This window comes from Scyliorhinus canicula, chromosome 21, assembly GCF_902713615.1.
Source record: "Scyliorhinus canicula chromosome 21, sScyCan1.1, whole genome shotgun sequence".
Classification (NCBI taxonomy): domain Eukaryota; kingdom Metazoa; phylum Chordata; class Chondrichthyes; order Carcharhiniformes; family Scyliorhinidae; genus Scyliorhinus; species Scyliorhinus canicula.
Genome location: NC_052166.1, coordinates 8,571,221 through 8,587,749, shown reverse-complemented (window position 1 = coordinate 8,587,749; position 16,529 = coordinate 8,571,221).

Sequence of the window (16,529 nt, the reverse complement as noted above, 5' to 3'; positions counted from 1 at the left end):
AGATTATAAGCGACCAAACCCATGCCATGCCACCGAACTACTAGGGGATTATGAGGTTGTACTTTTTAATAAGGGTGAAATATTGTATGACAACGTCAAACATGAAATTGTCTTCATCAGAAGGACAGCTCTTTGTAATAAAGGACTCCAAAGAATCTGGTGTAATCACTGGTGAGGGGCTTAGTTATTTTAATAAATCTCAAAAACTTCTGTGGCTTTTCAACCATAAGTGTTTGATTTCCGTTTTAAAGATGTTATTAAGATATACCATTGGACTGCCAAATATCTCCAGGGCTTGTGATTGGAATAGGATTAAGTAATTTGTGGATAGATGATGAAAATCAAGACATTAACAAGATATCAACTGGTCAAATGTTGTTTGTTTCTATGATTTGTAGATTACCATGACACAAATGAAGCAAGTCTAGTACGGGTCAGCTGTGTCAGACTAGGGGAGAGGGAGCTGTTGGATCTGTTTTTGGAATGCTTCCCTCCCTCTTCATCAAGCAGAGGTCAGTAGAGCGGAGCTCCTGATTGGCTGTTGCGGGAAAATTTTGAATTAGTGCCTTGCAGTCAGTGCAACCATAACATGTACCTGAGCAAGACATCCTCCTGTTCAAATGAAGGCAAGCCTCCAGCAGAGGGCAGGAGAGCGGAGCTACTGATTGGATATTGTGGGCAACATTTGCAACAGTGCATTGCGTTCACCGTACTTTGAAGGTGGTTTGTGGAGGAGCTGTTGTCAAGTGACGCCAAAGGCAGTTATATGCAATTCGATCATCGACCAGCCATGATTTCAGAGAATGGCCGTTTCCTGTTCCTATGTAAGACTGCAGAAGGGATTGTTGCATTCGTCGTTCAGGACAAAATGAGCAACATGTCCCGGACCCAGTCTCTGTCCTGAATGGGGCTTACGCCAAGAGACTATAGATGTGAGAAACGTGAATTCGGAAACAGAACGGGGTTGAGCAGGCGACGACAGTGAGAGTTCTATGTGGAGATGTGAATGTTGATAACCTGAACGAAGCGTCTAGCTGTGCAGAGCGAGGCCTCATCTAGGTATGTACGTGGCAATTGGCGAGGATTTATCGCAGATTGCCAGTTTAGAAATGGCCAGACGTATCGGAGTGGGGCATTTAATGAGAGTTAATGGAGCAAAAATAGGCTTGTCGAAGGAATGGAACTGTTGCGCAATGCAGGCTAAGGATGTGAAACCTTCCTTCACTCAAAAGGATGAATTGAGCTTTATGGATGCTATGAACCTTTTGTGGATCACAATTGTGTTTTTTAGAAAACCTGGCAGCCAAATGTTAGTGGAAGAATTACTTAGTGCCCACCCGAGTATACGAGATTAATATGTTGGCAGTAGTTCCGTGTCATGACCAGCATTGACGCCAATATAGTGCACAAAATTAAAGTGTGTGACTTGTGTCGAGCACAGCCTAACTTACACACTATAGGAACGCTCAAGCAACCAACTAATAAAATGGAATAAAAATATTCTTCAAATAGAGACAGATATTTTCTCTGAAAGTGATGATTTTGTATTTGTCGCAAAGAAAACTAAATAAGGAAACCTGTTCTAAAACGCCACGAATACACAGTTTGGCTAGGGTTCTTTGATGCCGCCTACAAATGTTTCCATGATGTTAAGGGCAGTTACTCTCACCTCTGGTATCCAGCACTTTCGTCCATGCGTAAACCAAGGCTATAATGAGGTCAGAAGCTGTATGCTGTTGGCTGAAACCAAATTCAGCGTCCATGAGCAGGTTTTTGTAGCGTAAGTTTCGCTTGAAAGCACTGTTTGATCTTACATATTGTGCATTTCTTTGTTTTTGCCATCCCTTGATTTACCTTTCCTTTTTTTGAAAGCAGATTTGGGGCGTCCGATTCTTTTTGTTTTCAAATTTCGGTCAATTTATCGTCGTTAATTCATCCACCTGCACGTTGTTGGGTTGGTGGTTTTGCTGGGGCCGGAATGGTGAGGTCCAGGCAGGCAGAGAGAATATGCAAACTCCACATGAACAGTACACCGCGGTGGGGATTGGATCCGGTTTGTCAGCGCCGTGAGGATGCTGTGCTAATGAATGCACCACCTTGTGGCCGTGATTTATCTTTCCCAAAAAATAACGTAAACTTTGTAACTGTGGACATTAGTGCCTGCTTTCCAAATTTGAAAGTTTGTACGATCCGTTCAGACAACCGTCAGGTAATATACAGGTGGTATAATACTGTCACATTATGCCTAATACCATAAAGGCCATGGATTTCTGGAATTTCATCCTGATGATTGCAATACCATGATCTGATATCAGATCACAGGCAATTCCATTGATGCAGAAACAGTGACGGAATTGTGTCACCGTTGTATGTGGTTGTCCAATTCATCTGGCACATGTCCTCCAAGAAAAATAACACTGAGCCCACGAAAGGAACCGCACAGTCTAAATCCACTTTGTGTAATCACAACCTGGCCTTTTCAACGGCGGCTGTGCTGGACACAAGTCACATACTTTAATCATGTCCACTATATTGGCGTCAATGCTGGTCATGACACGGAACTGCTCGCCAACATTTTAATCTTGTATATTCCCGGGTGGACACGATGTAATTCTTCCAATAACATTTGGCTGCCAGGTTTTCTAAAAACAAAATTGTGATCCACAAAGGTTCATAGCATCCACGAAGCTCAATTCATCCTTTTGAGGAAAGGAAAGTTTGACAGTCTCTGATCCTGGAACATCATAGAACATAGAACAGTACAGCACAGAACAGGCCCTTCGGCCCTCGATGTTGTGCCGAGCAATGATCACCCTACTTAAACCCACATACCCTAACCCAACAATCCCCCCATTAACCTTACACTACGGGCAATTTAGCATGGCCAATCCACCTAACCCGCACATCTTTGGACTGTGGGAGGAAACCGGAGCACCCGGAGGAAACCCACGCACACACAGGGAGGACGTGCAGACTCCACACAGACAGTGACCCAGCCGGGAATCGAACCTGGGACCCTGGAGCTGTGAAGCATTGATGCTAACCACCATACCGCCGTGAGGCCCCTTCATCGAACTCCGCTTTAAATATCATCCTCTTGATCTTCGATATTATCGGGTATCTTTGCTTTCAAGTTCTATTCTGAGGTTAAACGGTGTTTCTGAAACGTTCATAGACATCTCAATTTCCAAGGGTACTGGTGAGGGGTGTTGCACTCTCAGGCATTGGCAGATGGCTGTAAGTGTCAGCATTTGATACTTGCGTTCCAGGTCTGTGATGCAAGGTGTACTCATATGTGAGACGAATAATGCCCATTCATTCGTCGTAGCGGAGGCGCTGCTTGTCTTCTTTCAATAATTCAAGCTACTGTTTATAATATGTTAATAGTATGGAATGCCTCCCCTACACGTATTATAGTATTGCTAATCCTTCTTTTTTTCATTTCAAGAAACCTTCTCCGCTACATTGAGAATCCTCGAAGAGTAAACAATTAATTCCGTATAAAGCCGTGTGTCACAGCGTGAACAAATTACTTTTTAGCGTCGGAATTACCGAAGACAGCAGCTTCACGTTATTGGACGCTTCTGTCTGTGTGCCTTAGAAATACTCTTCAGGTGTTTTCTCAGTAAGGAGTACAGAGGAGCGAGCAAGGTAGCAAAATGTTGAATAAACCAACCGTAACACTTTGTCATTCCACTGATTATAATTATGCCGTGTCATTGGGATCTTGCGCTTGCTTTATGGTAGTAATTTAATCTTCTATGGGATTCAGCCCCTTTGCGTCTCCTCGAAACCCCAGATAGATTATTTTGCGTGTCTGAACCGTACATTTGTCTCCTTTGAAACCCGCTCCAGTGACCCTAAACCTTTTCTGCACTTCTTCCAAACTTGCTCAATGCTTCCCTTCTGTAGAGCTGGTAATTAAATCGTCCAAATATTTCAAAACTTAGAGTAATTCATGTAACAAATTTCAAATGGTGCGTTGGAAATTGTGCATGGTGAAGATATCCAAATTCGTAACCATGTGTGCTGATTCAGGCCTTTGAGTTCATACTGTGAATTTGCTAACTCGAGTCCTCTAGATTGTGGTAAGTATGGCTCATTTCGTCTTTGTTAAACAAACGGCAAATTTAGCTTACATGTTGGTTCTCCACGGAATGGGGCAGGTGTCCAATCTGGTAACTTCAGAGAATCTCAGAAGACAAGCGAGCCATTCCTGGTAATTTTCCAGTATACTGTTTCTGAACAGCAGCTAACGGAGTTACATATTTACAATGCGCATAAAAGTGTATGCAATTCACATGTGCTCTCTCTCCAATGCTCTTTACAATTGAATCGGTAGCTCGCTAATTTTCCCTCACAGTAAACTATCCGCTTCCGAAATTGCTTGCTGTACCTACATACCAGAGCTTTGTGATGCATGCAGTCGGGAACCAAACCACTTGGACACCGAAGCTCTGAATCTATTCATCCGTATGACTCTGTTTTTGTTATTGATCATACCAAAATATGCATTTTCATATTTGCTGATATTACATTCGAATTTCCAGGTTATATTCAACTCCGTTAACCGATCTATATTCCTTTGGAGGCTTCATTCATCGTTTTCACAGCTTACCTTCCGGCATATCACTGTTCTGACAGTACACCAAACATTCATACCTTCAGCTCCTTCATCCAAATAAAAAATATGATGCCCCAGCAATGTTCCAGTGGCATGATATTAGGCAAGGCCTTCCAATGGAAATAGCAGTCCCATTCATGTCAATGATCTCATTCCTGCAAGCCAGCAAACCCTCAATCCATCCAAAAAACCGATCCCCTACACCACGAGCTTTTGTTTTCCGCAACAAACTTTGACGTGTCACCTTTCTAAATGCCTACTGGAAAGAGACGCACCGCACATCGAACTGTTTCCCTTCTTCCACAGCACATGAAATCCCCGAGGGAAACTGCAATGAATTGATTAATCATGATTTACCTTTCAGAAAAACAGATTGACTCTGCCATAAAAGTTGGAATTTGTCAACGTGCTCTGCCATAACCTGTTTAGTAATAGTTTCCACTTTTCCGAGAGAAGTGTTAGGCAAAGGGATGGAATTTCCTAATTTCAATCTGTCTCCATTTTTGAATGAAGAAGTTACATTGGCCAACTTCCAATCAAATGGAGCACTGAAGGATTCTGCGGAATATTGTATAATTTAAACCAATGCATCAACTATGTTGACAATTACTTATTTAAAAACCTTATAGTATAATCCATCTGGACCAGCGGATTTGGAAGTTCGCACACCCAACATTTTGCTCATTTCCACTTGATAGATGATCGAAATGTTCCTGAGAGTCTCCCTTAACTCACTTATTAATTTACACATTTTTCTTGAGCGTCTCTATCTGTTGGTATTATATCTCCATCGCTGACACGGCAACAGTGAGAGCATTTTTTATCATTGAACGATTAGGTATCAATTGTAAAGTTTCTGTTGGCGGAAATGTAGGTCTATGGCAGTTTTCTGCATCAGTTAAATTCAGCATGGGCCAAGGATTTGAGAACACCAAAGTCTATCATGGAGTTCACCCGACCAACAGCTTTTAATAGATTTTGCTTATGGGGAGAACAAGGGCCCACTTTGTAGGCGTGATGCAACAGAGATCGAAAGTATTTTAAAACAAAAAAAAAATGTTAATTCTATTAATCCAGTTAACATTTTATAAATATGCAGTAAACATCTTATCAACTACCAACACTGATAACCAATCCAAAGATAGAGTGCTCTGAAGGTAACCCTTAGTAACTTAGCTCACACCATCCATCCACCTTTTTAACAAACGCAGTAGATTTGCTTTCCTTACAGAAAAAGGTATTCCTTTGAAATAATCAAGTGATCTGGAGACATTATTTAGCGTGCCGAAAGAGAGTGACCAAGATGCATCTCCTTGGTTTGAATGCAGCTCTCAGAGGCAAAAACAGCTCCCAGCTCCAAACGAAAGTAAAAAGCAGTGCCAGAGCTCACATCCACCCATACAGTTACATCACTGCAGCCACTTGAGAAAACAAACGTTTCTTAAAATGACATTTCCATGACACATTTTGACGTCGTGTGTGATTTGAAGAGTCTGCAGCAGAAGGAACATTTCTGCGAGTTGAAGGGTTTTTTACTTTTCAGGAGAAGTTTATTTTGGCAGTGAGGGTATGTTCGATGTTCTGCATTAGCCAGAGGTGCAGAAACAATCAATGAGGCTGTCTCTGTTGGAATGTCTATATTATTTCAAGGGCAAGTGTCAAGTGGACGACCTGCTTCAGTTGCAATATTTGCAATCCATTGATGCTATCGCTCTCACGTGTTCAAGTATTCGTCATGTCTGTAAATTGTCGAGGAAGAAAAAAAATACACGGTCTGTCAACATGGAGAGGAGGAGGTGGGTTGTAGCAGCTCATAAGCTGTAATTTTGGGAAAGTTGATATTGGTTACATACTTTTTGTTGAATGGGAGACACATCTTGTTTTAAGTGCTGAATCACGTGCAGTGCATGTTTCAGCTAGAGCCCTCTGGGGCTGCAAATTGTCTCTCTTTATGTGTGTCCCGAGCAGGTTGAGGACCCATATCAGTTGGTTGGAAATCGTGACTCAGATGAAATATTGGTATTCATTGCGGAGTCTGTATCAGTTGAAGAGTATTGGTTGGAGGGTTACTGCCTGCTGGACGGTCTCTATTGAAACGTACAGACCTGTTGTAGATTCTTCCCTGTTTTTTGACACTATCTTTGGAGGCTTTGTTCGAGGAAAGCCTGTACAACAAATCAGCATATCTAAAGGTTGCATGATATGTATCAGGTTGAGTTTCACTTTCATGTTGAGGCTTTGCATCAGATGGCTCATGAGATGTATCGAGGGAAATAAATACGTAGCTGTTGATGTATTAGAATCATTGAATCACTATAATGCACAATGAGGCAGTTCGGCACATCGAGTCTAGAACGACCATTTGAAAGACGAGCCGCGGCAGACCCAATCACCTCCCTATCCCTGTCACCCTAACTAACCGTTGGACACAAGAACAATTTGGCCTGATGAATCCACCTACATTGCACCTATTTGGATTATACGATGGAACCGGACGACCGGAGAAAATCCACGCAGGCACGTGAAGAAAATGCAAACACCACAAAGATAGACACCCAAATTCAGAATCGAACGTGGGTGCCGGACGCAGTGAGGCAGAATTATTAATCAGTGAGACACCGTGCCATCTTGATTTTACTTGGAGTGCGTACATCAGTTGTCACAGCTTTATAGTTTGCTGCTGATATCAGTTGAAACGTCAATTTAATCGCATGTACGATCTGTATTTTATGAGGTATTCTGCTGGATTAAAATATTTTAAAGTATGAGTTGCTCTCCGAGGCTGACATGTTATATGTTTCTGGGGATTTGAATTGTTTCAGATATTTGAATTGCTGAATGTTGCAACGAACAGTCACTCCAAGTCACTTTAAACAGTAACTCGATTTCCACAGATAACGAGAAATGCAGAATTCCACAGTTTATATTTGGAATACAACTACAGAATCGTCAGAGTCGAGTGAAGGACATAACTAAATTAATTACAAATCTATAACAGGACCGGTGGTGTGTGAATGGATAAAGTCTTATCCAGGTGAATATAACTTGTGGTTGTATTATTTAGCTTATGCGGTCAGGCTCATCCAACATTTGGAATGCGGCACAGTAAACTATAATATATATATATATTTGTTACCACGGAATTCGATGTCGTCATCTGTTTCTTCATAGACAAAAACAATTAAACGATATTAGAACATAGAACATAGAACAGTACAGCACAGGACAGGCCCTTCGACCCTCGATGTTGTGCCGAGGAATGATCACCCTACTCAAACCCACGTATCCACCCTATACCTGTAACCCAACAACCCCCCCCCCTTAACCTTACATTTTTTTTAGGACACTACGGGCAATTTAGCATGGCCAATCCACCTAACCCGCACATCTTTGGACTGTGGGAGGAAACCGGAGCACCCGGAAGAAACCCACGCACACACGGGGAGGACATGCAGACTCCGCACAGACAGTGACCCAGCCGGGAATCGAACCTGGTATCCTGGAGCTGTGAAGCATTGATGCTAACCACCATGCTACCGTGCTGCCCTAGCAATCACAATATCCATGAGCTGCCGCCACAGCATATAACTTACAGTATTTGTGAATACATAGCGGTCTAATTTAAGAAGGGACGCTGCCAGCATCAATAACATAGAAAAATACAGCACAGAACAGGCCCTTCGACACAGGATGTTGTGCCGAACCTTTGTCCTAGATTAATCCTAGATTATTATAGAACTTAGAGAGCAGAAGGAGGCCACACAGCCCATCGAGTCTTCACCGGCTCTTGGAAAGAGCACCCTACCCGAGGCAAACACCTCCACCCTATCCCCATAACCCAGAAACCCTACTCAACACTAAGGGCCATATTGGACACTAAGGGCAATTTATCATGGCCAATCCACCTAACCTGCACTTCATTGGTGTGTGGGAGGAAATCGGAGCACACGGAGGAAACGCACGCAGACACGGGGAGGATGTGCAGACTCCGCACAGACAGTGACCCAAGCCGGAATCAAACATGGGACCCTGGAGCAGTGAAGCAATTGTGCTATCCACAATTCTACCGTGCTGGCCTTAAGAACAAATGAATCTACACTCCAGTATTCTAACATAATCCATGTAGCTATCCAATAGCTGTGTGAAGGTCCCTAATGTTTCGGACTGAACTACTTCCACAGGCAGTGCATTCCATGGCCCCACTACTGTATGAGGAAAGAACCTATCTCTGACATCCTCCCTATATCTTTCACCATTTACCTGAAATTTATGTCCACTTGTAATGATTTGTTCCACCCGGGGAAAAAGTCTCTAACTGTCTACTCTATCTATTCCCCTGATCATCTTATAAATCTCTATCAAGTCGCCCCTCATCCTTCTCCGTTCTAATGAGAAAAGGCCTAGCACCCTCAAACATTCCTCGTATGACCTACTCTCCATTCCAGGCAACATCGTGGTAAATCTCCTTTGCATCTTTTCCAAAGCTTCCACATCCTTCCTAAAATGAGGCGACCAGAACTGCGTACAGTACTCCAAATGCGGCTGTACCAAGGTTTTGACCAGCTGCATCAACACCTCACGTCTCTTAAATTCAATCCCTCTGCTAATGAACGCTAGCACACCATAGGCCTTCTTCACAGCTCCATTCACTTGAGTGACAACTTTCAAAGATCTATGAACATAAACCCCAAGATCTGTCTGCTCCTCTACATTGCCAAGAAGCCTACCATTAATCCTGTAGTCCGCATTCATATTTGTCCTTCCAAAATGGACAACCTCTCACTTGTCAGGGTTAAACTCCATCTGCCACTTCTCAGCCCAGCTCTGCATCCTATCTCTGTCTCTTTGCATCCGACAACAGCCTTCCTCGCAATCCACAACTCCACCAATCTTCATATCATCTGCAAATGTACTGACCCACCCTTCAACTCTCTCATTCAAGTCATTAATGAAAATCACAAACAGCAGAGGACCAGAACTGATGCCTGCGGTACGCCACTAGTAACTGGGCTCGAGGCTGAATATTTGCCGTCCAGCACCACTCTCTGACTTCTATTAGTTCGCCAGTCCGTTAACCAACTGGCCAAATTTCCCACTATCCCATGCCTCCTTACTTTCTGCATAAACCTACGATGGGAACCTTATCAAATACCTTACTAAAATCCATGTACAGTACCTCCACTGCTTTACCTTCATCCACATGTGTGGTCACCTCCTCAAAGCCTTCAATAAGACTTGTAAGGCAAGACCTACCCCTCACAAATCCGTGCTGACGATCCCTATCAAGCAGTCTCTTTCAAAATGCTCAGAAATCCTATCCCTCAGTACCCTTTCCATTACTTTGCCTACCACCAAAGCGAGAATAAATGGGCTGTAATTCCCAGGGTTATCCCTATTCCATTTTTTGAACAGGGGCAGGACATTCGCCACTCTCCAATCCCCTGGTACCACCCCTGTTGAAAATGAGGAGGAAAAGATCAATGCCAACGGTTCTGCAATTTCATTTCTTGTTTCCCATAGAATCCTTGGTTATATACCGTCGGGACCGGGGGACTTGTCTGTCCTCAGATTTTTCAAAATGCCCAACACATCCTCCTTCCTAACAAGTATCTCCTCGAGCTTACCAGTCTGTTTCACGTTGTCTTCTCCGAGAATATGGTCCCTCTCGTTTTTAAATCTGAAGAAAAGTACTCGTTCAAGACCTCTCCGATCGCTTCAGACTCAATACACAATCTCCCGCTACTGTCATTGATCGTACCTACCCTCGCTCTAGTCATTCTCATATTTGTTACATATGTGTAAAAGGCTTTGGGGTTTTCCTTGAAGTCACCCATGACTACTACCCTGTGACTTCTGCACCTTTCCAAAATCTGTTTCCCAATCTGTTCCCCAACATCTCTGCTGCTATTGGCGGGCCTATAGAAAACTACCAACAAGGTGACTGCTCCTTTCCTATTTCTGACGTCAACCCATGCTACCTCAGTAGGCAGATCGTCTTCGAACACGAAGGGACACATCACCACGCCGACAATGCATGAAACAATAGAAATGGCTCAGAAGGTTTTCTATCCAACCCTTGCTGTTATTGTTATTCGTCAGTGGTCAACTATTACCGGATGTATCTGCTAATGTGGCATTGTGCTGACTGTGGGTCACGTACTAGAATGCTGAAGCTGCAATATGTGGCCATGTGTTACGGGAAGTCTGTGTCAACGTCGAAATGTGTTGTTGGCGTCAGTCAGTAGGATCGAAGACATCACTCTCGTGAGCCTTTCTTAATGGGAGTATCTGTCAGTGCAGCAGTGCAATGCATGTAATAACAATAATCGCTTATTGTCACCAGTAGGCATCAATGAAGTTTATGTGAAAAGTCTCTTGTGGCCACATTCCAGCGGGGAGGCTAGTACTGTAATTGAACCCCGCGCTGCTGGCATTGTTCTGCGTTCCATGCAAGATGTTTAGGCAACTGAACCAAACCAAACCCTGCTAGATATCGGTCACTAACCAAACGGCAAAATCTGACCACATGTGTTACCGGGAGTATCTGTCAATATAGAATTTCACAAAACGTGGGTCATTGACAAGAATGAAGTCAGTTGGGTTTTTTTTGGAACAATGTTTATTTCTTTTGTTCTGTGTTGATTTGCCTACAGCATGGAGCTGCATAGCTGTTTTTCGACTGAAATAGATTGAAGTGTTTTGAAGTTGTTTGGCGACTTTAACAATGAAAATATAAAATGAAATATTTCAACGTCTCTGTTCTCTATGGTATCATTCGAACTGAAAAACAAGTCAAATAATCCGATATTTAACCAATCTACCATTACACTTACAGTATTCGAATTTTCTTTCTTATTTTCTTTGACGCTTATTTCATTTAAAAATTAACTCCAACGATTTGATGGACCTGTTCTGTTCTTCTTAGCCTGAGTTGTTTCTTTAAATCACTCGTCAATCTCTTTCCCTGAACGCCTAAATTAAGTGGGAACTTTCAGATACTCTATTCTAAGAAGTATTTGGGAGCCTATTGTTCCAATCAAAATGCAGCACCCGAACCTCTGCAATCTCGATTTTTTTTAACATTGAGCTTTCCACTGTGTCAGTCGGTAAATTATTGCCGACCGGTTCACGTATGCTATTCAATTATTTCTCTGTATTCACTGTGCTCTTAATTTGGATCAGTACATAACTGTTTAAAATGATCGTTTTGCTTCCCGATTCCATATTTCTTCTGTAACTGCTGAAGGGAAGTTATTCGAGCGCTGATCCTTGTGGAACACAACTTGCCAATTTTCCCCAATCTGATTAAATAATTTTAATTGCAAGTATCTGTTTCCTCTTTTTATAAACTCGCATTCGATGCTGCTGCAATCTCTTCACCTCCACTTGTGATTAAATCTGTCATGAATCCCATAACAATGGTCTTGAGAAAACAAAGTGCTTGATATGGATCGTTCGAATATCATCTTTGATTTCTGATTGTTTATTGAAATAATTCGATAAAATCGACCACAAATGGTCTTGATTTTGCCATTGGTGCACATTGTTCTATTGCATTTTGTGTGTTTCCAGGTTCATTTCTGTAACATTTTGATTCCATTCTGTTTCCGACCATTGATGCTGTCTCGATCGCCAGGCTATCCTCTTCTGCGAAGTCATTTGAACGCCAGGTTCCCTGAGAGTCACTATGAAATTAATGTTACCTTTTGGACATGAGGCCGTTATCCAAACATCTTGCATCCATCGACCAATCACTATGTGATGATCCCATGTGGTTTACATTAATCAAACTTGGTAAGGTCATACGATAGCTTATTTGAATAACTGAAAAACTGTCGATGTGATGAGTCTGATACATATGTTAAGAGCTTTGGGTTTCTCAAAGTATTCGTTTAGTTTCCTCAGAAATGACCCATGACTCAGTGCGCATTTTGGGAAGAATGGTAGGTGAACTTCTTCCGTAAACACATTGGGTATTCCAAAATCAACTTATAGTTTTCTATGTGCGTCAGGTTTACAAAAAAATAATTTACTCGTATGGGCGTCACGAGTTAGACCAGCATGCATTGCCCATTCCTAGTAGCCATTTAGAGGTTGGTGTTGAGCTGCCTCAATGAATATTTGCAGTTTATGACTTGTCGGTACACCAAAAACGCTGTTCGGGAGTGATTTCAAGCATTTTGCCCAGCTACAGTGACGGGGCAGCGATACAATTTCAACGGAGGGTTGTGAGTAACTTGGAGGGACACCTTCAGCTGGTGGAGTTCTCTGGTACCTGGTGCGTTTGGCCATGTATATGGTACTGGTGAGGATTTGGAAGGCGCTGTTTTAGGGACCGTTGTGTGTTACTGAAATGAAAATCGCTTATTGTCACGAGTAGGCTTCAATGAAGTTACTGTGAAAAGCCCCTAGTCGCCACATTCCGGCGCCTGTCCGGGGAGGCTGGTACGGGAATCGAACCGTGCTGCTGGCCTGCTTGGTCTGCTTTTAAAGCCAGCGATTTAGCCGAGTGAGCTAAACCAGCCCCAACTTACTGCTGTGCATCTTAAATATGCTACACAATGCTGCCACTGCGGTGGTGGAGGGCTTCAATATTTGTGGAAGTGGTAGAATTCAAGCGGGCTGCTTTATTCTGTATGTCGTCGAGCTTCTTGAGTGTTGTTGGACCTGCAATCAGTCATACAGCGACAGCGTATTCCATTATACTCCTGAACTCTGGATTGTAGATGGTGGGAAGGTTTTGTGGATCGAGACGTGAGCTAGTCGCTGTAAAATAACTAGCCTTTCGGGCAGCACAGTGGCCTAGTGGTTAGCACAGCTGCCTCACGGCGCTGAGGTCCCAGGTTCGATCCCGGCTCTGGGTCACTGTCCGTGTCGAGTTTGCACATCTCCCCGTGTCTGCGTGGGTTCCGCCCCCACAACCCAAAAAAAAGTGCAGAGTAGGTGGATTCGCCACGCTAAATTGCCCCTTAATTGGAGAAAATAATTGGGTAATCTAAATGTATTTAAAAAAAATACCTAGCCTTTAATTTGCTTTGGGAGCCACAGAATTCAGTTAGCTCGTCCCGTTTTGTTTCTGATTATTCATTACCCCCAGGATGTTGATTATGGGTGATTCAGTGTCAGTAATGCCATTCAATATCACAAACAGATGGTTAGATCTTTTCTTCCCGGAGATGATCAATGCCTACCACTGTGTGGCGCAAATGTAACTTACAGCTTTCAGCCCAGCCTGGACATTGGCCAGGTCCTGCAACATTTGGACATGGAATGTTTCCTTATCTGAGGAGTCACCAATGATACGGAATGGTGCTAAACAAACAGGGTGGGAGCGGAGGCACAGCTTTTAGGCGGATGCCTCACAGCGTCAGCGACCATGTCTCGTTTCAGCCATTGGTGACTGCATGTGAAGAGTTTTCACGTCTCATTGTTTTTGTGTCGGTCTCCTCCGGATACTGGGGTTTCCACGCAGAGTCCAGAGATGTGCGGCATAAGTCTATTGTCCAAGCTAAATTGATCTTTCGTGTCCAAAAGACTGAGTGGTGTGACAGGGCTGTGGGAATAGTGGGGAGGGGTGCGACTGGCTGGGTGCACTTTTGGACGGTCCGTGCAGAAACGGTGGGAGGAATTGCTTCCTCCTGCACTGTACAGATTCCATGATTGTACGAACATGGTGAAATCATCTGCGAACCCCTCGTCGGGAAGCATAGTGGCAGGGAAGTCATTGATGAATCTGTCGAAGACGTTTGGGCTTCATACACTGTCCTGGGAACATATTTCAGTGGTGCCTGGAGCTGTGATGATTGACCTCCAACCATCACAAAAATCTTCCTTTGTGCCAGCTGTGAATCAAACCACGTGAGAGTTTATTCCCTGTTGCCCATTTCTGACTCCAAGGGCAAGTACGTCCCGATTATCTCCCACTCTACTGACACCTCAGATTCGACTGTCCTGCTGCTGAAAGGAATCATCCCGAGGAATGGTGATCGTGGTGCCTGGAACCTTGTCTCTAAGATATGATTGTGTGAGTTTGAGAATGCCAGGCTAACCTGTGAGACAGCAGTTCCAACGTTGGGACAATGTCCAGTAAGGAAGACTTTGCATGGTCGATAAGGATGAGTTTGGCTTTGGCGTTTCCGGTGCCTGGATCAATGCGTCATGGTCCACGCAGTTTCATTCCTATTTTATGTTTTCGCAGACAATTTTACAGTCAACCACGTTTCTTGTTCTGGAGTCAGATGTTGGCCAGACCAGATGAGGTTAGATGATTTCCTTCCTTTAATGGCATTCGCGAACGAGATGATATTTTCTGCATATTCGAAATTTAATTCCAGATATTTAATTGAGTTTAAATCCACCACCCGTTGTGGTTGGATGCGAATAAGGTGCCTTGATCATTATCCTGGGTCTCTGCGTTGCTAGTCCAGCGACAATATCAGCACTCTAACCCCTCCCCAGCTCTTCTGCCTTTTGTAGAATACGTGAACCATTATTTATTCCGGTACGATTTACGTTTTAGAGTATTATGTATGACTGGATAATGGTCCTCCGGTATTTTCATAATAATCACTGTCATTTCCATATTTTGCTTTGATTTGGAATATTGTATCAAAATGTCTTTCCATTTCTACCAACCTTGTTCACACAGAGAGCCTGACTATTCCCTCCCCTTGTTCCAGTCAACTAACTGCATTTGAGAGAATTGTTATTAAACAGTATAGTCTCGAAGCTCAAAGATAACGGAAGCTCCATTGATGTTATGCCTTCCCGTTGACTGCCTATGCTGATTCTGTTCCGGCATCACATCTTGTCCACATTGTGTGGATTCTCCCTTCCACAATTCACTTTTATTTGCTCCTGCATATTCCGCACAATTATTCGCCCAGGTTCCCCTCCATTGCATGCCGACATTTTCCATTCGATGGCCCACCTTACGTATATCTATCCTTTCACTTTCAGGAGACACAATTTACCCTTATCCTTAACTTTCACGCCACCATCCTTCACAGAAAATAGATCATCCTCCACTCTTTATGCCTTCTCCACCCTCCTCCCTTCTGTTCCAACACCCATCCTGAAACCCTTGACGTCTCTTGATATTTTGTATGTTTAGCAAAGTGAAATTTACATACAATTTGCAGTGCAAAAGGAAGCCATTCGGCCTATCGAGTCTGCACCGGCTCTTGGAAAGAGCACCCTACCCAAGGCCATACCTCCACCCTATCCCCATAACCCAGTAACCCCAACCAACACTAAGGACAATTTTGGGCACTAAGGGCAATTTAGCATTTACCAAACTTGCACATCTTTGGACTGTGAGAGGAAACGGGAGCACTCGGAGGAAACCCATGCACATACGGGGAGAATGTGCAGACTCCGCACAGACAGTGACCCAAGTCGGGAATCGAACCTGGGACTCTGGAGCTGTGAAGCAATTGGGTTAATCCCAATGCTACCGTGCTGCCCTAATGTACCTTCGTTCAATCAATTACGTTACTAACAGGTTCCAAAATGGCATATCTAATAAAACTCTGCAAACTCAAGAAGGTTCACATGGACTTCATATGTTTTAAGTTCAGTATTCATTTCGTATCATTCGGTCATTGCATCTATGATTTTCAACCTCTCTAATTCAATCACTTAATTCTGCATGTCTGCTAACTTGCAAATATTAAGGGTTAGAACATAGAACAGTACAGCATAGAACAGGCCCTTCCGCCCTCGATGTTGTGCCGAGCAATGATCACCCTACTCAAACCCACGTATCCACCCTATACCCGTAACCCAACAACCCCCCCCCCCCCCCCCCCCATTACCTTACTTATTTAGGACACTACGGGCCATTTAGCGTGCCCAATCCACCTAACCTGCACATCTTTGGATTGTGGGAGGAAACCGGAGCACC